The sequence below is a fragment of the Microtus oregoni genome, unplaced genomic scaffold (genome assembly GCF_018167655.1).
Source record: "Microtus oregoni isolate MIOR12 unplaced genomic scaffold, Mior012 000029F_ref0000214, whole genome shotgun sequence".
Lineage (NCBI taxonomy): Eukaryota > Metazoa > Chordata > Mammalia > Rodentia > Cricetidae > Microtus > Microtus oregoni.
The window spans coordinates 20,247,651-20,274,291 of NW_024543088.1; the positions used below are offsets into that span (position 1 = coordinate 20,247,651).

Here is a 26,641-nt window from a genome sequence, read left to right on the forward strand (position 1 = left end):
CTTTCAGGAAAGGAGTCACCAGAGCAGGGCAGACAGGGAGCTGGTGTGTTATGCATGTGCTTGCTTACAGAAGTATTACCGCGTAGCAGAGCCTTCCAGTCCCGTCCAAGGACTGGTCGGTGGACCATCTAAATACATGTGTCTGGGTTGTGGGATGGTATCACGAGTACACAAAGGAGCAAGAGGGACAAACCCTCATATGCATACGAGGGGCACAAAAGCTCATCTCCCGGTCTTTCTAAAATGTCTGGGTGCCGACTGGGCTCCCCAACGTTGGGCAGCACACTAGGCTAGGCACTGCCCTGTCCAAGAGGCGTTGGCAGCCAGCCCTCACCGTCCTCTCTAGGTTCAGACACACACCCACGAGACGAGGAAAGTCACAGGCCTTGCTTGCTTGTCACACAGCCTGCAGCTGCTATGATTCCAAGCGGAGGGATGTGCTGCCAGCATGCTCTGCCTCTCGCGGCTGGGGTGGAAAAATGCAGACACGAGCCTTCTCAGGCTCTGAGCATGGGCACCAGGCGATGAGAGGTACTGTGTAGACCTGCCACTCAGAAGATGCGCTCCCCAGGTCTGCAGGCTCAGAAGCCACTCAGTACCGGAGCCCTCGCAACCCACGCTGGCGCAGAGCAAGCCTCCAGCTGACAGCAAAGACTGCGAACGCAGCAGCCCCGCCTCTGCTCCTGGGGGCGTGGTACCAAGCGCGCGCTCCCATCACCCCCCGCGCCGCGCCGTCACGCTGGCACGGTCGGACGTCTGCTAGGGAGAGGCCTCGCGGTTCACGGCGCAGGCGCGGCGAGCCTTGCGTGCGCGCGCAGTCCCGCGGAAAGGCGAGCGTGAGGCGTGCGGGATTCCAGAGTGGGCGCGTCCGGGGTGGCTGTGTGCACGCCGGAGGGGGGCGTGGCTGACGAGGCACTCAGCGGAATCCTTGGAGCCGGCTGCGGCAGGCTACGATCTCGGCAACCGGGTTAGTGGGGCTGGGTCAGCGCGAAGTGGGGCGGCGGGCTGAAGTGTGGGCTCTGTCCCGAGGACTCACGCCCTGCTCCCCTGTTCTCTCTCAGGCTCTTCTCGCTCTTCACTTTGCAGGTGGCTGTGGGATCTTGGCCCCGGAAGCACGCCGCTCTGGCCGGTGCAGATCCTCTGACCCTGGCGGTCTCAGGTAGGTGGGCTTCCTTGACCCGGAGCTTGTGAGCTGGATGCCCTGCAAGGCGGTTGCTGGCGGGCAGGTGGGCGGTGCAGGTAGTCTAGCCTCCATTCACATTTTGGCTTTGGACAAGTTGTGTTCTCGGGTTTCCCAGGTCTTGGAGCAAAGAACTCAGCCAGTGTTGTCAGGTGCTGCCCAGCTTGCGGAGAAAGATTCCCACGCGCCGCGGCCCTCAGTCTTCTAGTAGATTGCTGTCCAGTCCAGGAAGAGGAGCGAGATTACCTTCTGCCAGGCAGGGTTGATGGAGAGAAGAGAGAGAGTTCCACAGACTGCTAGGCAAGGGCTGTGCGGGGGATCTTGAGCTCAGCAAGTGAGTGACTGGCTCAGGGTTAGGAAGACCTAACTGAAAGCAGGAATTGATGTCTGTGCAAGGGTGGGGGCGCCTCTCTCCTAGGTTGCCAGAGGCACTCAGGCACCAAGATGAGTGGGCAGACAACATCTAAGGTTCATAGTTGGGGCAGGAGGTCTGGGTGGCACACTGGCTTCTGGGCATGCGAAATGGTGTTTGTGGGCAGCCTAACACGGGACTGGGACCTGATTTTTGGGCATTACTTCTTGAGAACTCACTGAGAGACTGGATCTGGCTGGTGATTTTGATAAGAATCCCAGGTCAAGGGCTGGACTTTGAGGTGTGAGTCAGGGGTCTGCATGGGATGGTCCAGAATGCTTGGGTGCTAGAGGTAGGTGCTGGCAGTACTGGCAGCCAAGTGTTGCAAGCCCCTTGGGAGGTGCTGGCACCAAGATCAACCTTGCTGTACCTTTCTGGAGAAAGTGACTGGGTCGGGGGTAAACACATGGAAAGCCAGGTGTGAAGATACATGCTGGACTCGGTGGTCCTGGAGAGCTTGTGGAGAGCTGGGCTGTGTGTGCAGGGATGAAGCAAAGAGTTGAGAGAGGTCCCAGGTGGTGGATTTCCCTCTTCAGAGAGACTGGAGCAGTGTGAGAGCCCCAGAGGAGGGCTCCTTGTCCTCTGTCCTTGTGTGGTCTTGTGACCACAACTTGGAATAAGGGTGGGTCCAACCATCAAAGGGAGCTCTGGCCAGGTGCTGGTGGTAACAGGAAGAAACTCCAAATTGGAATTGCAGAGTTTGACCTGTGGGGATTGTAGTGCCAGGTTCTTGACTGGGATGAGGGTGAGGGAGGTGTGCTTAGAATTGGGTAGATTTGCCTGCAGGTGGTCTCTGGAATCCTGGGAGCAGGACGAAACAGTCCAAGCAAGGTAGCCTGTTTTTGTCAGGTGTGTGTGGTGCTGGGTGTGCAAGGATGTTTTGGCATGCTCCGTTCTTAGCGGTTTATAATGTTCCAGCAGCCAGGAGCCCACTCATTCCACTCTAAAGGGTAGTCCATAGGCTGTGAAATGATTTGTGGTTAAGTTTGTCTCTACGGCCAGGTTCTCCTCTCTGCCATTTACTAACTGGTGTGTGGCTGCACACAAATCACTTGGGCACTCTTTCGTAGCTATGATAATAGTGGGTAGTAGGTGGTCAGCGTTCAGCACAAGTGGTACTGTAATACACACAAATGACAGTTGCTACTGTCATTGCACTAATATTCCCTGATGGTCTGATGTGGCCCCTTCTAGAGTTGACAGTGTCTATCACTGCACCTTTAAAGTCACAGGCAGCATTTGTTGTTTCGTTCACCCTCGCAGGCCAGCCCCGGGGCCCCTCCTTCTACTCTGAGCAGCTAATCAGGTCCCTGGGAGTTTTCTGCCTGATGCCGCCCTGCCAGCTCAGTGATGATGGTTGGGCCTTGTTCCTGCTCTTCCCCACCTTGTTTTTGGACAGATTTCCTTGGATGATGGCCTGCATCTGACAGTCCCTCGGCTCTTACTGGCTCAGCTCCCCTGGTCCTCAGCGTTTCCCTGGAATGGCAGTCTGCCACACCCTGTCCAGCTGCTTCTTGGCCCGTTGTGTTGTCCCTGCCTCTTCTGTCTGCACCAGGCTCTGAGTGGGCCCTTCTTCCCTCTACTCCTGGCATGCCTCATGACAGGTGCCATTGGCAGAGCCCTAGTAATCCTACCCAGATGGCAGCCAGTTTCACCAGTGCACGCTGTTGGCAGCAGACGGATGGTACCTCATGGCATGACCCTTTGGTGGATTCCTGGATTGAGAGACCCTGCTGTGGGAACTCCATGTGTGTGTACATCACCATGGATTGGAATAGTACAGCTAATGATTCTTCTGGCAGTAAACCTCCAGCTGGATGCTGGCCTGTGACCCCTGGCCACTCAGGATGGACTTCCACTGGGTTCCTGGCTCCAACCTGGTACCTTTGATGGCTGTCAATGGCTGCTAGACTGCTTTTTTGGCCCAGCTGGGAGAGTGTATGTCTTTCACTTTGAACACTATCAGGACAGTCTCAACTGTATCTGTGAGAGCCATACTTGACTGACAGGCCTGGCCTACCTCAATAGGGACCTGCCCTTGCCTGATGATTATGAATTGTTCTGACAGGATCTCAAAGAAGTTATTCAAGACCCAAACAGTTTTGTTGAGTACCATGCCACTGTCTCCTGTCCTCTGCCTTCCACCAGTGCTGCCCACAGTAAGACACTGCATAGTTGGGTTCTTAATGACCCTAGCTCTTAGTATGGATGTTCTCCTGAGGCCTGCTTTAGCTGCTCCCTTTAACCCCTGCTTGGTTCAGGCCTAACTATACCCAGAGTTCTTGGCCTGAGCAGCAGCTGGACAGGGAGAGCTCCCTGGCCCCCGGGGGCCCCTACCCAGTCTGGTTCTGCATGCATCCATGATTACAGTGCTGTGAGGCCAGCCGCCTCCCGTTCAGAGGACACAGACCCAAGCTTGGCTCTGTACTTTCAAAATCCGTTAACTCCTGTTCTTAGAAGCTAGAATCAGTCATCCAGGGAGCTGAGAACCTCAGAAAACAGAAGAGTTCTAAAACCTAAAGAGAGCAGGAAGTATCTCTGAGTACCCCGCAGTGGCTGCAGCAGTGCTCCTCCTGATAAAGTGCTGTGCACAGCGAGGGGCCCCACAGCACCCAGACTGCCAGCACAGTGCTGCCTACAGATGACTCCGCCTACCCACCGCTGGAAAGTCGCCCTGCTCCTACCAGAATGTGGGCCTGTCTTGGCCTTCTAGCTGAGGTCCTACCTCCCACCTGGGAGTGCTGTTCCACCTGGCCACTTCCTACAGGAAATACCCTGTAGTCAGCCCCCACAGGGTGTTTCTGGGCCCTTCCCTGCTCTCTGTGACCTGTGATGTTAGGCTACAGTAGAAAGAAGGCTGCTTAAAGGAAGCCATTGCTCCTTTTTAAATCGTTTGGTTGGTTGGTTTGGTTTTTTGTTTTTGAGACAATGTTTTACTCTGTAACCTTGACTGGCTTGGAACTTGATATGTACTTGAACTCACAGAGAACCCTCTGAGTGCTAGGACTAAATTTTTTTTCAAATGGTGTATCTGTGGAGTATAATATAATTGGATGCAGCTATATATAATGATCCACTCTGGTGATTGCCATTTTCTTTTCTTAAACGTTAATCGTTTCTTTGTATAGGATTATATTTACACTCCCCGTGTGGTTCCTTGTAGTATATGAAATACATTATTGTTAACTCTTAAGTGCACACTGTGCTGTGGAGTTATCTAACCTTGATGTCTCCTCCTGGTTTTTCTGTCCTGTTACCGATATCTGCCTTCTGCTTCTGCTAGATCAACTTTTATAGCTTCCGCATACAGATATGTGGCATTTGTCTCTCTGTACCTGGCTTATTTTACTCAACAGTGCCTTTGGTTCCATATTGCTTAGATTTGTTTTGTTGTTGTTTATGGTTAAATAATTGTATTCATATACTGCCTTTTTTTTAAAAAAGAATCATCTGTCATTGTACACTTCAGTGGATTTCATTTCTAATGTGCAGTGCAGAAGCAACCATGTTCATCCTTTTAAGGGATAAGATGACATCTTGGCTGAGAACCATCTTCCTGTGTGTTTATTTGAAGTCCTGACCAGTTGGAAGGTTTGAATGCAGGAGGATAGGAGCCTCTCGCTAGGCTCAACTCTAATCATTCCCTTTTTTACATGGCAGTGTTCTCACTACACCTGGTTATGCTTAAAAAAGCCCCTCCCTGCTTTGCAAGTGTATACACACACACACACACACACACACACACACACACACACACACCAGTATTCTGCCACATTGATGCTTCAACACTTAAAACCTCAGTGATGGAAATGACTTGCATCTCCTGGCAGATTGAGCTTCCATGCCAAGGTTTTAGCATAGATAAGTGTCCCTGAAAGCATTGCTCGTCTCAATAAATATGAGTTGACTTACTGCTGCTAATAGTTCTTGTTTGTGAACAGAAGTTCTATTCCCATTCTGTCAGCAGAGCCCAGCCAAGTGTCACAGGTGTGCAGCGGTGGTTCCCAAATGAGGCTATAAAGGTCTGATCGGAGGAGGTGGAGCTAGATGGGGGAGGGAGTACCAGGTGTTGGGTGGTCTTGGGAGCTAAGTTCTGAGAGAGCTCTGGGTAAAGAGAAGAGCAGTAGCAGATGGGAATGTGAGGCCTGGGGTTGGAATGAAGAAAGACCAGTTCTGCACAAGGATGAGGTTTTAGGGAGAGCTGCGCATACACACTCCTTTGAGCCGGATTGACTTGAGGATGGGGACACAGCGTGTACCTTAAGAGTTCCTGGACGCTGACACAACCATAGACTGAAGAGCAGCTGGCTGCTGTAGGAGAGCCATGATGATCAAGCATCTGGTGAGACTCGGTCATTGGATTGCCTGGCAACTTACTAGGAGATGTTTTGAGTCCAGGTGGTTTATTTGTAAATTATTTCTAAGCACAGACATTATATGCACAAAACAGCTGGGAATGTTGCTCACAGAAGTGATTTTGCGGTAGCCCTAGGCTTCTGTTCTAGGTTGTCCATCGCTGGACCGTCTGCCCTCTTTAGTTGTCTGCGGCTGGACCTGCCTGTGGCTCTGGTGGTGGAGACTGGAATGGCTCTCTGGGATGATGGTCTAGTTACTTGCTGGCCCTTGCCATCTTGCTGACCCCTAATGCATCTGCCTTCCCACCTCTGGTGGGCCTGAAGTGAACCTTTCTGCTTGAAGTTGCTGTCATTCCTGCTGACCCTGATCTTCCTGCGGCATCTCTTGAAGGCTTGGGTGATGGTCTGCCCATGTCTGAAGGTCTGCTGCTCGGCAGGCTTGAGAGCAGAGTCTCTGTGACCTGGGAAATTAGTCTGCTCTAATTTAGAGGAGGGGTCCACCCACTGTGATTGGGCTCTTGCTCCTGAGGAAAGGAGGGCCTTTTAGTTGCAGTACCTAGACTTAGGAGCAGCTTGTCTGCTCCTAAGTGTCTGTAGGTAGAAGAGAAGGTTGAACTGTGGCCTTCCAGACCGTTACAGTGTAGCTTGTTTACAGTGACATCAACTAGAATCTTCCACCAGGTGATCCACTCCTCAGGAGAGAAGGCTATCAGATTAGACCTGTGTGCAGGGCCTGGGGTCATTCACCCATGCTGGCATGCAGACTGATGGCCTAGAGGAGGACTCCCCGGGAGCTAGACAAGATGGCAGGCAAGCTTCTGATTAGTGTGTGCTGCTCTCTGAGAAATATCCTGACATCGTTAAAAAATAGGCCATGGGCCCTAGCAAAAGGCTTTTAGAAGACCTGTCTTCAAGGAAAACCTTAAGCCAGAAAATACTGGTAATAAAGTCCTCTGAGACATTGAAATTCTTTGTAAAGCTGCAACATTTGAAGCACTTGGATTTTGGAATAGAGAAACAATGGTGAGGCAAACCATTTTAGAGCCATATAAATTGAAAAATTAGTACATTATTGGTGGTGTTTCAAATGAATGTCAGTATAACCAGTTTGATAACTAGTTGAAGAGTATTGGAACAGGATACCTGTTATTGGTTGAGCCAGCACACATTCAAGGTGAATTAAAGACATTTTAAAGGTTGTAAAAATGCTCATTAGCGCTGGGCAATGGTGGCTTGCACCTTTAATCCCAGCACTTGGGATGCAGAGGCAGAAGGATCTCTGGGTTTAAGGCTAGCCAGGTGTACAGAGTTCTAGGACAGCCAAGGCTACAGAAAGAAACCCTGCCTCAAAAAAAAAAAAAAAAAAAAGAAAAGAAAAAAGAAAAAACAATTGCTCATTAGCTTCCTATTGTAACAAGGGCGGAGATAATCAGTTTGTGAAGAGGAAAGGTCTGGGGTGACAATTTTGGAGGTTTTAGTCCACTGCTTGTTGGTAGCTTATGGTGGCAACATGTAGCAAAACCATTCACCCCATGCTCAGGATGAGAAAAGCAAAAGGGACAGAGGACCCAGTATCCTCTTCAAGGGCACAGCTGTGACTTGAAACCTTCCACAAGACCCCACTTAGCTCCACTGTGTCCCAGCAGAGCCCAGGTGGGGACCAGGCCTTTAAGAGATGCAAACTAGAGCAGTTCTCAGAAAACAGGAGTAGTTCTGCGAGTTTAAGTTTACATGTCCGGAACTGCCAAGGGTATGGCTGATGGGCTCCTTGCGGTTGGTGGGGATACAGAATGCTTAGGTTTCACCATGCCAGTGGTTCCAGGCGTGTATATGTCTGACCACTGCCCATGTGTTAATGTCATGGGTAGTCGTGATATGTAATTGTGTGTGTGGGATCTGAGAGTGGGCCTGAGTTTGGTCACACCTTGTTTCTTCACCTGACCCTGTTAGGTATTAAATAGTTCGTCCTCCCTGGGAGCTCAGGAGGGTTGACTGGGATATCCACTGTGCCCTGGCTGAGGCCTAAGCCCCTGTCATTGTCTGTCATTACATTGTGCACAGCAAAACTAGAAGAGTTAAAGATCCAGCCGCAGGGGTAGAGCAAGTAAAGCTGTCATTCCTACAACTTCTGTCAGCACCAGCTAGAACTTAAATGTCTCACTGACCTAAGTGGCACCTCGTTTGCTGCCCATCCTTGTGTCAGGGAAGGGACTAGATGTGCTCTGTTTCCTGCAGTTCGTCAGACACTTACCACCGGGTCCCCCATCTGCACATACTACCACACAGTCAAGTGGTGCTGCGGGGAACCATGGGTCACCGCTGATATGTGTCACCCCACCTACACAGATGTGGCCGAAGGAAGCCACAGCTGCACCTGAGTTACAAAGGTCCTCGTGTGGGGTGGCGTCTTAGTCCCGCTTCTGTTGCTGTGAAGAGACAGTAGGCCCAAGGCAGCTCTTTTAAAAGAGAGCATTTCACTGGAGGCTGACTAGAGTTTCAGCAGTTTAGTCTGTTTTCATCATGGTGGGGAGCGCGGAGGCACACAGGGCACTGAAGCAGTAGCTATAGAAGTAACTGAGAGCTGCATCCTGGTGCAGGGAGAGAGACAGACAGACTCTGAGCTTGGCATGGGCTCTTGAAGCCTCAAAGCCTACCCCCAGTGACACACTTCCTCCAAGGCCACATCTTTTAATCCTTCTAACCCTTTCAAGTAGTGCCACTCCCTGGTGACTAAGCATTTAAATATATCAGCCTGTGGGGGTCGTTCTTCTTCAAACCACCACAGGTGAGTTACTCAGTATTACACCGAGTAAGCTGCTGTTCACATTGGAGGCCATTGTGGAGCAAGGGTGGACCTGGAAGCTACAGTGTGCATGTTCAAACCAGAAGTGTGTCTCTCGTGGTCCTTGAGTGGAGAAATCCAAGGCTGAGTTGCAGGCAGAATGTTTTTCCTAAGGTCTCCCCTTGGTCTGTGGGTGGCCATCTTCTCTGTGTCCTTGCCCAATCATCCCTCTGAATGTGTTTCCATGTCCTAATCTACTGGGATACCAAGCATGCTAGATCAGGCCTACCCTAAAGATATTTTACCTAAATTACCCCTTTACCCTCTCCAAATATAAGCATGTTCTGTCACACAGTGGGGACAAGGACTTCAGCTGAAGAATTTGGGGTACTTCCGCCTAGAACAGTGCCCAAGATGGATGTTATTTTCATTTTGTAGTTTTCAACAGTGCTTTGGGCAGCCCTCTGTGCTATATGCAGGGCCCCTCAGGGCCTTGGTCTTGGGTGAGTTCCGAGGTGTGGAATTGCTAGTTTCTACCCTGAGTAGGCTGTTCTAGCTGTTCTGTACATGAGCTTGTTTCATTTATTATTTAAGAAAATTTTCCCTACATGAGGGTTCAAAGGCATTGTTCTGTTTTCCTAAAGTCTCATGTGTTGCCTTTGACATGAAGCCTGGACTCTCCTTGTTAGTGTGACTGGGATAAGGGAGGTCTTCTGTCAAGGCCTGTGATGGACAGAGAATCTGACAACCATAATGGCTGTGTAATCTGAGCAAGCAATAAATTTTTCATGTGTGAGGCCACTGAGGTGTGTGTGCGTGTGTATGTGTGTGTGCGCGCACACATGCCAGAGTGCAGCCTGTTATATCCTGACTGGCAGAGGATCCTGTTTCTCCTTTTCCATGGAGCATAGAGTGGGTCTGGCCTCAGCTGCTGACTCTACTCCCTGGCTTCACTCTGGTCTGTCCTCAGCTGATTTTATAAAGAGTCCTGATGTTATGATAGAGAAACGTCCACCTGCATCTTGTTCCTCATGTTGGCTAATTTTTAAATCACATTTGGTCGCAGGGAGAGGAGAGTGTAGTGGGCTCTGGTGTGCTCCTCACCCAGACCTTCAGTACTTGTGTCTCACATCCTGGGATGACTGTGTCTGTGGGCAACGTTCTTGAGCCTCTGCTCTAGGATGGCCCTGAGTTCCCTTAGCGTTCCTTGAACCACCGCATTCTCTGGAGCAGGCATGAGCCCTGGAGGGCCCTGTGGGTGGGTGAGGCCAGCAAGCTAAGAGCGTGGCGTGTAGGTGGCTCTTAGATGCTTGTATATTCGTCGGATTCTTCTGCTGTACCAAGGTTGACATACCAGGCAGATGGAAAGAGACATCTGACTTCTCCCCTTCCCCCATTCTGTTCCTGCTGTCTGTCTGTACAGTGCAAGGGCCCAGACATTTGGTGCTGATGGACAGTTGTCCCCACCACCATGGCTAAGAACATTTTCTCCAAGGAGACTTGGTTACTGGGCTAAAGCTGGTTCTAGCACAAAGGGTGGTCACATTTTCTTTAGAGCAAAGAGACTTCTTATGTGTAGACACAGAAGGGCTGTGGCCTGGTGCTGGCTGGGTTCCCACCCCTGCCCATAAGTGCCTTAGAGCAGGTTTCTTTTCTGATGCCTTAGGCTCCTTAGACAACTCCTAAGCAGTGAATAGCCTTAGGTGCAGCTTGAGTTGGCCGTTCTTGGAGAAACCCTATCTGCCCTGCAGCTTAGGAGCTCTGTCCAGGTATTATGTTTTAGCTCAGTCAGTGCCTGAGCCTTTAGAGGCAGGCTGACCAGTACTCTGTACCTCATATGCTCCAACCAAGAGGCTAAGCAGCAAGGTGAAAACCACCTCATGTACTTAGCTCCTGAGACCCATGCTACTCTACTGGCCTGGCCTTGCCACTCTGACGGTTGTTAGCTTTAAGGACTCAGCTGTGTACCTGACAGGGACTCGATGGTGGCATTGCTGGAAAAAAGAGATAGCAATGGTGGGCTGGTAGGAGGGCTGTGCTTACTGCCCTGGTCTGTCACATGGGCTGTGTCTCTAGCAGGGCATGGTTTCTGTCACCCAAATCACTGGGGCCTGTTGAGAGGGGGCTATGAGACCTGATAGGATGAGTGATGGAAGGTACTGTTGGCCAGGAGGTGTGGAGGTACATGAATCCTGCTGGGGTAGCACCACCTCAGAGCTAGAACAATACTTTGCCAGGTGCTAGCCTCGGTTGTAGAATGAGCAGCAACCTATTTCTCCTGGAGAGACGTTAAGACTGTGGCCCAGGCTGCAGGGGTCGCCATGCCTGCTCAGGGCTTTCAGGGATATGGTGTCACGGGAGATGTCCCAGTGCAGCCCTGGGCTAACTTGCCCTCCAGTGGGAAGAGCCACTGTCAGTGGTCAGCCCTGGAGTAAGCGAGGTGAGACAGTGATTGGAGCGTTGCTCTCCAAGCCTTGGGGAAGGTGTCAGTTCCCACATTGGCACTGGGCTGCACATACCCACCTTCTTTGCTGCTTTCCTTGTCTTCCTGCCATCCTGCTTGCCTCCCTACTGCCCCAGAATGCTTCCTGGGTTCTGTATCTTTGAAGCAGCTGCCTCCCTGCCTGCCTGGGTACTTCCCAAGGCGGAGACTGACAGAGGATTCAATGAATCGAAGGTCGCCAGTTGGGGCGTTGACAGATGCCCAGCCATGATACCATTTCTGATTTAATAACCGAATGGGAGGCTGGCCCTTTGTAATAATTAGGGCTAATTACTGAGGAGGTGTTGACAGACAGGCTGAGAGGAAACAAACTACCTTTATCCCGTGGCTTAGAGTCAGATTACTGGCCCAGTGCTATCTGCCCCTCAGAAAGTAGACGCTTCAATCACTCAGCGAGGCTTCAAAGGGGAAAGGCCCTGACAATGCTTGGGATTTGGAAAGCAGCAATGAAGTGCGCCTTTGACTCTGAGTCGCCGAACGGAGCCCCATTCCAGGAATGGTTTCTTTGTGCATCTTGAGTTACCTCGGCAAACCTGCTTCCCGCGCACTTGGGGCAGGGAGGGGCTGCATGGGCATGGTCAGGGCTGTGGCTGGGGCATGTCCAGCCTCCTGGGGTCTTTCCTGGGCTGAGCTGCAGCATCTGATGTAGGTAGAGACCAGGTCTCGGGATGAGCCCTGCCGGGGAGTATGCTGAGTTCTTGGTAAGACAGCACAACTTTGCCGCAGCACACGGCCTCGCCTCGATGGAAATGTTTTTGGTGTTATTTATGGCAAGACCACCCCTCAGAGGCCTTGGAGGTCTCTCCCTAGCTTGCTCTGGAGGCAGCTCCCACCCATGTCTTAGGCTCAGAGCCAAGGCCACAAAAGTGATATTTCTCAGTGGGCTTTCAGTCTCAGAGGCTTGAGAAGGTATTGGAAGCTGGTTTCTGATGGACTGTGTGGAATCCCTGGTGTGCTGGTCACACTGCACTTCACAATACAGAGGCCGTGCCCAATTCTGGGTGCCGAGTTTTAAGCTGAAGCACTGAGCAACATGCCAGTTGTCTGGCTGGACAGCTCAAGGCCACAGCTGCAGCTACAGTACAGCTCCACGGAGGAGAGCATGTAGAACTGCCTATGCAGTCAGGACACTGGCCAAAGCTGCAGCAGGGGCCGGTTCTGAGCTTCTGGGCCTTGATGCCAGTGATTTCTCCCATCAGAGAGGCCTCTGCTGAGACCAGAGTTGCTCAGCGAGTGCCTACTCTGTTCTCAGCAGATCCTGGATGGTTCTGGGTGGGAGGACGGTGCTGGGCAAGCAGGAGCGGGAGGACAGTGCTGGGCGAGAGGATGGTGCTGGGCAAGCAGGAGCGGAAGGACAGTGCTGGGCGAGAGGACGGTGCTGGATAAGCAGGAGCGGGAGGACAGTGCTGGGCGAGAGGACGGTGCTGGATAAGCAGGAGCGGGAGGAGCCCCCTTGCACCTTTATGTGCATCTCCCGTGTGTCTGCTTATGGCCTTGGCTGTGTTCCTGCAGACCTGCCCCAGTTGGTGGATTCTGGATTCTGAGTCTTTCCCCCTCTGTGACAAATGCCATGGGCTGAAGGGAAAAACTTTGGCTTTCTTTCCTGGCATGCTGCTTTGTGTCCAAAGAAAGTGCCTTCTGGGGCTAGGAGATGGCTTGGTGGTTAAGAGCCCTTGCTCTTGAAGAAGACCTGGGTTCAGATCTCAGCACCTTCATGGTTATGGTTCTGGGAGTTTTAATGCCCTCTTTTGGCCTCAATGGGCACTGCGCACACGTGGTGCACATATACACATGAAGGCAAAATACCATACGCATAAAATAGAACTAGTCAGGCGTGATGATGCACATCCTTAATCCAGCACTTAGGAGGCAGGAGGATCTCTCTGAGTTGGAGGCCATGCTGGTCTACATAGTGAAATCCAGGACAGTCAAGGCTATATAGAAAGACCTTGTCTTAAAAGCAGCAGCAATATTGTTTTTAGCCAGATAATGTCTAAACAAGAACTGAGTTTTCATCGTATAGTAGTGGCAAACTAAATACCACTAACCAAAGTACAAGAAAATGACCCCACATATATTACATAATATATTTTATTTAAAGGCAGTCTCCCAGAGAGTGGCCAGGTGAGCAGGGGCTGAGCATTTTAGCGCACACAGAAGTGGGAGTCCCCTTCTCTCTCATTGAGATCTTAAGTTGAGCACCACTGGAGACTGAAATCCAGACTGAATGCAGACTCCTGAGCTGAACCTATTGTCCTTTTCTATCCTGGGACCTCTCATTGCATTTCCTCTCTTATCTCCTTAGCCTACTGACTCTGAAAGTCTCCTTTGCTTCTTACTGTTGCTAACTGGGCAGCCGTGAGATGCAGCATCCAGAACTTGGAGAATGTTCCTCAGTGCTTTGCCCCTTGTTACCCTCATGGTCACACCAAGGCCATGGCTTTAGGGAGGAAGAGGACAAAGATAAGGTGCCTATGTTTTCACTTAAAATCATTAGTGTGTGTCATCCATGACTCCCGCTGCCAGTGTTGACCTTGGGCGGCGGCAGAGATGCTGTTCTTCAGGCTTTCTGCTGCAGTTGCCTTGAGGAAGGGAGTCAACACGTAGCCAGTGTGGGAGCGAGACAGCTACACCAGGGACTCTGCTCAGGAGTTCTCTCCAGTTCTCTCCTCTCTTCCTCTCCCTCCCACCCCAGGGGCTGATAGTGTACCCCAGACTGGCCTGAAGTTTACAGTCCTCCTCCCTCAGCCACCCAAGTGCTGGGATTTTGAGTGCATACCTCCATGCTTGGCTTCCATCAGATCTTTACCTCAGCAGCAGCAGCAGTGTTTGCTCCAGTGAGGCTTACCATGACCACAGCAGCATCAGGCTGTAGAAGACTCATTCATTTGCCTGAGGAGAGTCTTCGGGGTTATTTTCTCTGTGCAGAGATTATGATGAAATCAAACATTCATATATAGACTTTTGTTTGCACTTAAGTTTTCATCTCTTAAAGCTCTAGAGATGGAACTGCTGGGTAGAACGTGGTGTGTATATTTAAGAAATTGCCACTTTCTTAGAGCGCTCACACATATCTTCTCATCAGCAACCTCGGAGTTTCAGCTGGGCCACATTCTCGGCAGCATCTACTTTTGTCTGTCTTTTCTTCCTTTTAGACACTCAGTAGATACTTACTGGTTCGATTCTTGTTTAATTTGCATTTCCCTGATGGCTATGGGTGAGCAACTCTTTCTGCTTATTTACCATTTGTGCATCTTAAACAGTGTTTTGTGGTTTGTTTTTGTTTGAGAAAGGGTTTCTCTGTGTAGCCCTGGCTGCCCTGAAACTCACTCTGTAGACCAGGCTGGCCTTGAACTCAGAGTTCCGCCCACCTCTGCCTTTCAAGTACTGGGATTAAATACAGGCACCACTACCACCCAGTTTGTGGTTTGTTTTTTAAATTATTTATTATTATTATTTTATTTTTGTCTATGCAAGTGTTTTGCTTACATGTATGTATGTGCACCACATGTGTACCTTATACGTGCAGAAATCAGAAGAAGGCGTCAGATCCCCTAGAGCTGGAATTACAGGTGGTTGTAAGCCACTATGGGTGCTGGGAACTGAAGCTAGTTCTTCTGCAAGAGCAGCAACTGCTTTTAATCACTGAGCCATCTCTCCAGCCCTTTTAAATGGATTTTTAATTGGTTTTAATTTTGTTTTAGTTGTTAACTTTCAGAAAAATGAAACATTTATATACAATAAACTGCCCATATTTAAAGTAACAGCTTGATAGTTTTCAACACCTGGGATAATATGCCACACGATTTTAAGCACAATGGGTACATTGTCCTCAAAGTTTCCTCCCGCTCTTTGTATGCGTTCCCCTCCCCCTTCTCTACACTTCCCTTCCCTAGGTTCCCAGTAGGTCAGTTAGCATTTCCTAGAATTTTATATAAATAGACTCAGAGTATTTACTCTTTCTGATTATTTTGAGATTCATTCACGCCGAAGCGTGTGTCAGCGCTTCCTACCTTTCGCAGTCGAGTGTGCATATGTTCCATTGTGTGCATTCGGCTGTTTGTTCAGCTGTTGATGGATGTTTGGGTTGTTTCCAGTTTGGGACTGTTTTTAAAGAAATGACCAAACTTTATTTCAAAGTGGTTGTATCACTGTGTAATCCCATTACAGAGTGTGGTTGTTTGTGCTGCCTCGCACAGTTTCCAGGAACTAGTGACAGCTCCTTCCCTTCCAGCCAGTCTGCCAAGTACACAGTGACATTTTAGTATAGTCTTATTTTGCGCTTCTTCAATGACCAAATGGCCAAAAAAACTGTTTTCATGCTTTTATTTGGCAACCATTTGTTATGGTGAAATGCTTGTTTAAATGTTTTTACTATTTTTTATTTTCATTTAAATGTTTTGTTATTGTCTTATTTGGAAAATGTAAAATTCATTTTGTTGTTGTTTTTACTGTTTTTCCACAGGGGCTCTCTATGTAGTAGGTTAGGCTAAAACTCAGGATCATCCCCCAGAGTGATGGAATTTCAGTTGTATGCCACCCTGTCAGCTGATAATAATAACACTGTTTTTGGTTTGTGCTGGTAACCAAACCCAGGGTCAGCTGGTAGGGTCTAGCATGGTAGGCAAGGGCTGTACCCCCAAGCTGCAGTGTCAGCACTGGTTTTATTAGTTAGTTTTTAAAGATGGTTTCATTTTGTATCCTAGGCTGGCTTTCAACTTGCAGCTTAGTTCATTTTGATCCTGAATTCTCACCAGTCCTTCTGTATTAGCCTCCTGAGTGTTAGTGGTATAGTCATGTGTCACCATGGCTGGGCCATGTTTAAAAACCTTTTTTTTAAAAATATTTATTTATTATTTATTATGTATACAATATTCTGTCTGTGTGTATGTATACCTGCAGGCCAGAAGAGGGACCAGACCTCATTACAGATGGTTGTGAGCCACCATGTGGTTGCTGGGAATTGAACTCAGGACCTTTGGAAGAACAGGCAATGTTCTTAACCACTGAGCCATCTCTCCAGCCCTAAAAACCTTAAAAGAATATTTTGCTTATTTGTGTGTGTGCATGTGTGTGTTCACACACATACTAGCATTTATGTGTGCCAGCCCATCTTTTTTAATACTCAGTATACAGATTCTACCTTTCCACCTTGGGATCGAGCTTACGTGCATTCTACCATTGAACTACATTGTTTCTCATCATACAGGTTATTGATTGATAGACAGATATACGGTTTGCAAGTATTTCCCCAGGTGATTGTTTTTTAAGTTTTTCATAACTTGGGTTGGAGAGATGGCTCAGTGGTTAAGAGCTGTTGTTGCTGTTTCAGAAGACCTGAGTTCTCTTCCCAGCATCATGCCAGTAGGCTCACACCTGTCTGCAGCTCCACCCAAGGGAAAACACACATGCACGTGCGCACACAAATAAATAGTCAAAAAATTCTATCTAACTTTCAGGATAATTTATTTTTATTTGTGTGTATGTGTCACGTGTGCACAGGTGTGCCAGGTGCCTGAGGAGGATGTTAGATTCCGCCGAGCTAGGGTTACAGGTGGTTTTGAGAGATACAGACAGTTTTGAGCTACTTAATAAAGGTGCTGGGAACCAAACTTGGGTCCTCTGGAAGAGCAGTGAGTTCTGTTTAACTGCTAGATGATCGCTCAGGCCTCTCTTAGTATTTTGCTTGTTTGTTTGGTTTGGCTTTTTTTGTGTGTGTGTGTGTTTTGTGTGTGTGTGTTTGAGACAGGGTCTTACTATGTAGCTCTGTCTGTCCTGGAACTCACTCTGTAGATCAGGATGGCCTCCAGTTCGCAGAGATCCGCCTGCCTCTGTCTCCCAAGTGCTGGGACTAAAGGTGTGCGCCACCATGCTCAACCCTTATAGTATTTATTTAAAGAGCAAAAGTTTCTGATTCTGTTTAAGTCAAGTTTGTTATTTTTCTCCTATGATTGTGACTCATGAAAGTTTTTAAATTTGTTATTATGTGTGCATGAGTGCATGATGTGTGCGTGTGCACATACTTGTAACAGCATGCGTGTGGAGGTCAGAGCACAGCTTTGTAGAGGGGGGTCTCTCTTTCCACCATTAGTGGGTTCTGGAACCAAACTTAGGTCTCTAGGCTTAAAGTGCCTTTACCTGATGAACTGTCTTGTCCGCTCTGAAAGTTTCTTTTTCTTTTCTTTTTTTAAGATTTTATTTTACTATGTATACAGTGTTCTGCTTGCATGTCTGCCTGCTATCCAGAAGAGGGCACCAGATCCCATTACAGATGGTTGTGAGCCACCATGTGGTTGCTGGGAATTGAACTCAGGACTTTTGGAAGAGCAGGCAGTGCTCTTAATCACTAGGCCACCTGTCCAGCCCTGAAAGTTTCTTAAAAATCATGAGTGAGTGTTGAATTTTCCTGGTATGATCTCTGTCAGCTGATTTGGCAGCTTTCTTAAGTGTTTTGTGTTCATATCAATTTGTTTTTAAATATTGAATCAGCTTCCCACTCCTAAGGGAAGCTATAAGTGGGTAGCATATACACTTTTGATCTTTATTTGCTTTTTTTTTTTTTTTAGACAGGGTTTCTCTGTGTAGGCTGTCTTGGAACTCATTATGTAGACCAGGTTGGCCTCAAACTCATAGAGATTCACCTGCCTCTGCCTCCCGAGTGCTGGGATCAAAGTCATACGCCACCACTGCCCCTTGGTGTATATGATTTTGTAATGATGGGTTCTTTGCTGATTTTTTCCAGGAGTTTTTGGTTGTTGTTTTATTTTATTTTTGTCTTTGAATGTAGGGTCTGATGAGGTAGCTTTGGCCGGCGTGAAACGTGTTAGTGGACCAGGCTGGTCTTGAACTCAGAGAGATTCTTAAAGGCATATGCTACCACACCTGGCTTTTTTTTTTCAGGGCTTTTATATCTTATTTTCATGGAGGATATTGTTTTGTGTATCGGGTAAGTACTTCTCACCTCATAAGGTTAGTTAAGAACTGCTATTACTATTTTTATTATTTATGGTTGTTTTGTTTTCTGGAAGGCATTGTACAGAACTAGTGTCTTGGATGATCACAGTGGGCTGGATTACTATTGTTTGTGCTTTGTTTTTGCAAAATTTTAAACAATGTGTAGCATGTGGGTTAGCAGTGAGAGTGTTTGCCTTGATTGTAGCAGGCCCTGGGTCCTGCCCACAGTGCTGCCAAACAAAACAAAGCTCAAAGTGCAGATGCTCCCTTCAGCCAGTGCAGCACTTAGGCTGCCTTCACCTGAGTTGCCGATCCAGAAGCAGGCTGGATTCTATGGTGTATAGTGTCTCACTTTCTCAGTGTTTGCCGTCTGCATGACAACCCCTTTCAGTTAGTGTCTAATTTATTCCTTCTCTCTCCTTTTATCTATCTGTGTATTTATTGGTTTTTTGAGACAGGGTTTCTCTGTGTAACAGTTCTAACTGTCCTGGAACTAGCTCTTGTAGACCAGGCTGGCCCCGAATTTACAGAGATCCGCCTGCCTCTGCCTCCCGAGTGCTGGGATTAAAGGCGTGCGCCACCACCACCCAGCGATACCGCTCTTATGTTCTTAAATGTTTCATTACACTTAGCCATTGTAAGTATGTTTAGGCCTGTGCATGCCATGGTGCACATGTGGAAGTCAGTTCAGCCTGTGGTGGCTAGTTCATCAGGTTTGGTGGCAAGTACCCTTCACTGCAGAGCCATCGTCTGGTCCCCTCTTCTTTTCTAGTGTTGTCTTTTAATGCTCTCAGTTTCCCTGTGGAAGAGAGATGTTGGCCAAATCACTGTCCCCACAAAAAGGAGACAATAGAGTGGAGTGACTAGCAGCACCCTCTGGAAGGAGTGGAAACAACAGGATCCCTGTGGGGCAAAAAACAAAGCCTACCTTCTGCTTACAAGGAGACCTGGAGTCCTTGTTGTCTCCGCAGACAGACTTCCACAACCCTCACAGAACCTGAGCTATTTAGAGATGTCTGGAGTTCATAGGGCTGTCAGGCTATGGAGTAAGAGCTCATGTTTTTTATATCTTCACACACTATGACCTAAGTATCTGGCTTTGGGCCATCGAGAATCTAAATCTACCTCGACAGAATCTAAATCTACCTCGACAGTGCAAGTCCCCACAGAGACCAACAGATGCTGTGTGTCTCCGTTCTTGAGGATCTGCAATCACTCTGTCACATTCCTGGTCAGCTGTAGTACCACAGCCCCAGCTTCTGGAAATACAGACCTAGCAGAAGTGTCAAGACTCTGGCTTCTAAACTGATGTGGACCCCATCCCCCGAGAACAGAGTGAAAACTGACATAACCACCAGCCTGAAATGCCTGTGAACACTTGTGCATGACTTGGTAGCCAGTCTGGTGGCAGCCTCACTCTGCCCTGTGAGCCAGCTGGCCAACCCACAGTGCCCCCAAGTACACAAACCCAGTCTGACAGCCCCACCCACTGGAGAGCCTACCACATAGACACCAGTCTGTGGCTCAACAGTCCACCAGGCAACAGCTTTATTCCTAGCAAAGCCATACCACACAACTACATCACAGACACCCACAGGCTTGACCACTGACAACCAAGTACATTACCAGTGAGCATCACAGTTAAAGAAACTACACTACTGTGTCCACTTGGAATCTAAGCTAGCAGTATGTCAAACTAAGGTGAGGTAGCTCCAGTTGACAAGAAAAAGTCTCTTTCTTGGGGAAATGATTCCTCAATAAAGTTGAAAGAGGCAGCTTCTTTACTTGCTTCTTGTGTAAAGTCACAGGCTGAAAGTAAAGGAATAGAAAAATATACTTAATGCCAATAGAAAAGCCTGTAAGAAAATGAAGATCCTTATATAATGATAAAAATTTCAGTTCATCTGTTGATAATGTGTGTACCCAATGCAGCACCACCCAAATACATTAAGCAAATGTTACTATATCTAAAGGGAGAGATAGGATCTCATACAGCAATAGTTGGGATGTCAGCATCCCAGTAGACAATAGCAGTAGACCCAGCCTCAAACAGTGAAACACCAAAGTTAAACTGTAGTATGGACCAAAGAGACTGGTGTACATAGAACACTCCTTCCAGCAGCTGCAGAATACACCATCTCCTCAGCACATACAGTTCACCAGTGCAAATCATAGAGTAGACCAAAACACAAGTCTCTGAAAGAAGTTTTGAAAACCTTCTGTCCATAAGACATAGTTGGTCTAGAGGAGCTCTGGAAATTATAAAAGTAAATGAAAATTAGACAGTATACTCCTGAACAACTAATAGGTTAGTGAAGACATTAAAAGGGAAATGTTAAAAATGTTTTGAGATTTATGAAAATAAAAATACAATATACCAAAATTATGTGGGGTGCAGCAAAGGTAGTGTTAATATGTTTGCCACCACAAATTCCTACACCCACAAGGCAGAAAGGTTTCAAAAAGCAATGCATAGCAGCATGGCTTGGGAACTAACCAAGGGGAGGTGGCTCAACTGATGACCTAAGTACAAGCCCCAGAATCCATGTTGAAAACACAATAACAAAGGCAAGAAAACATAGTTGTGGTAGTGGCATCTGTAATACTGGTATTCCTGTGGTGAGCTAGGAGGCAGAGACAGGAAAATCATTCAGAAGGTTGTAGGTCTACTAGCCTGGGCTATTTATTGCAGGGACGGAAACAAGAGAGACCTTGACTGAACAAGATGGAAGACGTAAACAAGTGCTGTCCTCTGCCCACTACAAGGGAACTATGGCGTATGTGTATAAATACGCGCATGCACTCACACACACACTAGTCAATCAGTTCTTTGTTTGTTTGTTTCGAGACTGTCCAGGTGGGCCTTGAACTCACAGAGATCCGCCTGCCTCTGCCTCCTGAGTGCTGGGATTAAAGGCATCCGCCACCGTTGCCCAGCCCTAATTAATATATTTTTAAAAGAAATAACTAGCTAGGTGGTTGGGAGTTAGAAGCAGGTGGATCTCTGAACTCAAGGTCAGCCTGGTCTGTCAAGTTCCAGTTAGCCAGGAATACATAGTGAGGCCCCATCTCACAATACACAAACAAGCCCCAAAGTAGTAGGAGGAAAGAAATAATAAAGATCTGGCAGAGATTGATGAACTGAGAACAGCGTGATGCAAAATACCACTGAGACAAAGTTCGGTTTTACAGGGAACCATAATTAGCACTAGGGGAAAAAAAAAAACCAGAAAGATGAAAAACAAGAAAAAAAAAGAGACATTATTACTGATACCCCAAAAGTAAATTATATATATATATATATATATATATGTATGTATGCTAACATATCAGAAAACAGAAAAAATGGACAATTTCTAAGATGTTAAATGTAAAACATGAATACCAGAAAGAATAGTTTAGAATTCTTTCTAAAGTTAAAGGGATTCTTTCGGATTCATTTTATGAGACCAGCATTCACTGCAAACTAGACTATGTCCCTAATGAATGTGTGTGTGAAAATGTTAGCAAGCCAAGCCAACTGAAAGAGTTGTTTTTCTATTTTACCTTATTTATTTGCATATGTGTGCATGTATGGGTTTCCACAGAGGTCAGAAGGTGACATCGGATCCCTTGATGCTAGAGTACAGGTGTTTGGGAGCCACCCCACTGTAGGTGTTGGCATATGTGCTCCAGGCTCTGCTGAAACACTAAGCAGTCTTCACCACTGAGCCACCTCTCCAGCCCTTACCTTGTTTTTGTAAGATGGCTCTCTCACTACTTTGCAGCTCCCTGAGTAAGCCAGTATGGCTGGCCAGTGAGCCTCAGGGATCAGCCTGTCTCTGCCTCCCCAGCATTGGCTTGCAAGAGTGCACCACCATGCCTGGCTTTTCACATGGGCTCTGGAGCTCAGACTCAGGTGCTTAGGCGTGTGCAGCAAGCACCACCAACTGAGCTATACCAGAAGTCCCTAGCCAACTGATTTTCTTTTCATTATATCCCAACCACAGTTACCCATCCTTCCTCTCCTTTCAGGCCCCCGCCCTATCTCTCCACCAGAACCACTCCTCCTCTGTTTCCCCTCAGAAAAGAGCAGGCCTCCCAGGGATATCAATCAAATATGGTATAACAAATTACAATAAGACTAGGCACAAACCCTCATATCAAGGCTGGATGAGGCAACCCAGTAGGAGGAAAAGGGCCCCAAGAACAGGCAAGAGTCAGAGACACGCCCACTCCCACTGTTTAGGAGTCCCACAAGAGCACTGAGCCACACAGCTGTAACATATGCAGAGGACCTGGCTCAGCTCCATACAGGCTCCATGGTTGTCACTTTGGTCTCTGTAAGCTCCTGTGTGCCTGCTTAGTTGATTCTCGTGGTGTCTTCGACCCCCGTGGCTCCTACAGTCCTTCCTCCCTTCCTTAGTTAGGTTTTCTGTTGCTGTGAAAAGACACCTTGACCACAGCAACTCTTATGAAGGAAAAATATTTAATTGGGGTGGCTTACATTTTCATAGATTTTGTCCATTATCATCATGGTGGGGCATGGTTGACAGAAAGACGTGGTGCTGGAGAAGGAGCTGTGAGTCCTACATCTTGACCAGGCAACAGGAAGTGGTCTGGGACACTGGGCCTGGCTTAAGCATAGGAGACCTTAAAGCCCACCCCCAAAGTGATACATTTCCTCCAACAAGGCCACACCTACCCCAACAAAGCCACACTCCCAATGATGCCACTCCTTATGAGCTTATGGGGGCCAATTATATTCAGACTATCACATTCTCCCTCTTCTACAAGGTTCCGGAGCTCCACCTAAATGTTTTGGCTCTGGGTCTTTGCATCTGTTTCCAACAGTTGCCGAATGAAGCTTCTCTGATGACAGTCTGGAGTCTGATCTATGATTATAGTAGAATATCATTAGGAATCATTTTATTGACTTTTTTTTGTCAGTCATGTTTCGTTCTATCCTGGATGCTGGTCCAGTCTCTGGTGCCTAGCCATTCAGGTAGTGTCAGCTTTGGGCTCCCTCTCGTTGGGTGGGCGTCAAGTTGGACCAGCCATTGGTTGACCACTGTTGGCGGAGGCTGCTTATTTGTTTCCCGGACCCAAAATAATCACACAGAAACTATATTAATTGCAAGACTGTTTGGCCAATAGCTTAAGTGTATTTCTAGCTAGGTCTTACATCTTAAATTAACCCATTTCTATTATTTTATATTTTACCACGATGTTCGTATTTTACTGATACGGTACATGGGCATCTTTCTCCTCTGGCGAATACATGGCATCTTTGACTCTGCCTTCTTTCCACCTCTTGTCTGTTTGGAATTCCCACCTTGCTCTATTTTGCCAAGTCACTGGCCAGAACAGCTTCTTTATTGACCAATGGCAATAAAACATACTCACAGCATACATCAGGCCACTCCCACAAGTACCTTGCCACCATTGCCCCAGCACATCTTACAGGCAGAACAAATTGTAGGTCAAAGGTTTTGTGGCTGGGTTATGTCCCAGTCCCACCAATGGCAGCCTTGCCTGGTAACAGAAGATGGCCAGTTCAGGCTCTGTACCCCCTATTACTAGGGTCACTTCACAGATTCCAGGGAGTTTCCACTGCACTAGGTTTTTACAGGATTTTGCAAACCCCCAATTCCAGTCATATCTCTTAGTACTTTCTCCCTCCACCCCACATCCCTCCTGTTCCATCCCCATTGACCCAGTCTACCCACAAAATCTATGTTCCTTTTTCAGGGAGATCCATGCATCTCCCCCTTGAACCCTCCTTGTTACTTAACCTATCTGGATCTGTGGATTGTAGCAATGATTATCCTTTACTTAATAGCTAATAACCACTTCTGAGTGAGTACATACCATGTTTGTCTTTCTGGGTCTGGGTTACCTCACCCAGAAAGAATTTTTTTCTAGTTCTATCCATTTGCCTACAAATTGTATGATGTCATTTTTAAATCGCTGAGTAATACTCCATTATGTAAATGTACCACATTTTCTTTATCCATTCTTTGGTTGAGGGACATCTAGGTTGTTTCCAGGTTCTGAGTATTACAAATAAAGCTGCTATGAACATAGTTGAGCAAGTGTCCTTGTAGTATGGTAGAGCATCCTTTGGGTATATGCCCAGGAGTGGTGTAGCTGGGTTCTCAATTTTCTGAGGAACTGCCATATTGATTTATGTAGTGGCTATACAAGTTTGCACTCCCACCAGCAATGGAGGAGTGTTCCCCTTGCTCCACATCCTCACTAACATGAGCTCCACTTGTTCTTTTGATCTTAGGCATTCTGACAGGTATTTCCCTGATGGCTAAGGATGTTGAACCTTTCTTTAAGTGCGTCTTGGTCATTTGAGATTCCTGTGTTGAGAATTCTCTGTTTAGATCCATCCCCATTTTTAATGGGATTATTTGATTTGTTGATATATCGTTTTTTGAGTTTGTTATATATTTTGGATATTAACCCTCTGTCAGATGTGGAGTTGGTGAAAAATCTTCCCATTCTGTAGGCTGCAGTTTTGTCCTGTTGTTAGTGTCCTTTACCTTACAAAAGTCTTTCAGTTTCATGAGGTCCCATTTATTAATTGTTGATCTTAGTGTCTACACTATTGATGTTCTGTTCAGTAAATTGTCTCCTGTGCCAGTTCATTCAGGCCTTTCTCTTCTATCAGGTTCAGTATATCTGGTTTTATGTTGAGGTCTTTGATCCACTTGGACTTGAGTTTTGTGCAATGTGAAAAATTTGGTCCTATTTGCATGCTTCTACATGCCAATATTCAGTTAGACCAGCACCATTTGTTAAAGACACTTTCTTTTTTCCATTGTGTATTTCTGGCTTCTTTATAAAAAATTAGGTGTCTGTAATGTGTGGATTTACATCTTGCTTTTCTGTTCAATTCCATTGATCAATGTGTCTGTTTTTATGCCAATACTATACAGTTTTATTACTATAGCTCTGTAGTAGAGTTTGAACTCAGGGATAGTGATAACCTGTAGAATTTGTTTTATTGTACAGGATTGTTTTAGTTATCTTGGTTTTTTTTGTTTTTTTTTTTCATATGAAGTTAAATATTGTCCCTTCTAGGTCTGTAAAGAATTGTGTTGTAATTTTGATGGGGATTGCATTGAATCTGTTGCTTTTGGTGAGATTGCCCTTTTTACTGTATTAATCCTACCAATCTATGATTATGGGAGATCTTTCCATCTTCTGATATCTTTTTCAAAGACTTGAAGTTTTTGTCATACAAGTCTTTCACTTGCCTGGTTAGAGTAACCCCATGATATTTTATATTAGTTGCGGTTTTTGTGAAGGGTGTTGTTTCCCCGATTTCTTTCTCAGCCCATTTGTCATTTGTTTATATGAGAGCTACTGGTTTTTTTTAAAGTTAATCTCGTATCGAGCCACTTGACTGAGGGTGTTTATTGACTATAGGAGTTCGCTGGTGGAATTTTTGAGGTTGCTTATGTCTACTATCATATTGATGGGGAAACTCTGTCAACCAATCACATCTAATTGGGGCGTGGCAACCTGGACACCAGGAAGAAAAACTGGGAGATCCAGGTGCGTGCTCTCTCTGCGCAGTGTCCGCTGGACTGATTGGAAGTCAGACCTCTCACTCTTATAGTGTGAGTTTCCCCTCTTTAACCATTAAAATATAACTGTTATTCTTGAGTTAGCCTGGTTATTTATCTTACCGACCTAATTCACTACATCATATCATCTGCAAATAATGATACTTTGACTCCTTTTTTCCAATTTGTGTCATTTTGGTCTCCTTTTGTTGCCTTATTGCTTTGTCTAGAACTTCAAGTACTTTATTAAATAAATATAGAGAGAGTGTACAGCTTTGCCTTGTTCCTGGTTTGTGTGGAATTGCTTTGTGTTTCTCCATTTAATTTGATGTTGGCTCTAGGTTTGCTATAAATTGCCTTTCTTATGTTTAGGTATATCCTTTGTATCTCTAATCTCTCCAAGACCTTCATCATAAAGGGGTGCTGGATTTTGTGAAAAGCTTTTACAGCATTTGATGAAATGATCATGTTTTTTTTCCAGTTTGTTTGTATCGACTAATTTTTTTATGTTGAACCATGAGCCTTTCCTAAATCTCTGGGATGAGGCCTGCTTGATCATGGTGGATGATCTTTTTGATGTGTTTGTGAGTATTTTATTGAGTATTTTTGCATCTATATTCCTGAGGGAAATTGGTCTGTAATTCACCTTCTTTGTTGAATCTTTGTGTGGTTTGGGTATCAGGGTGATTATGGCCTCATAAAATGTATTTGGCAATGTTCCTCCTGTTTTTATTTTGTGAAATAATTTTAGGAATATTGGCATTAGCTGTTCTTTGAAAATGTGGTAGAATTCTGCATTAAAATTGTCTGGCCCTTGGCTTTTTTTGGTAGGGAGACTTTTAATGATTGATTCTATTTCCATAGGGATTATAGGTCTATTTAATTTGTTTATCTGA

The 26,641-nt window shown here is 46.8% G+C and overlaps 1 protein-coding gene across 1 annotated transcript in view; it reads left to right on the forward strand.

The window, feature by feature from the left end:
• The first annotated feature begins 827 nt into the window (after positions 1-827).
• The window catches only part of Gnb1l (G protein subunit beta 1 like), a 78,825-nt gene continuing 53,011 nt past the window's right edge, over positions 828-26,641 (forward strand). The window contains exons 1-2 of the mRNA XM_041678363.1: positions 828-967; positions 1,087-1,159. The gene's annotated coding sequence lies outside the window, so the exon portion shown is untranslated. The remainder of the gene's footprint in view (positions 968-1,086; positions 1,160-26,641) is intronic.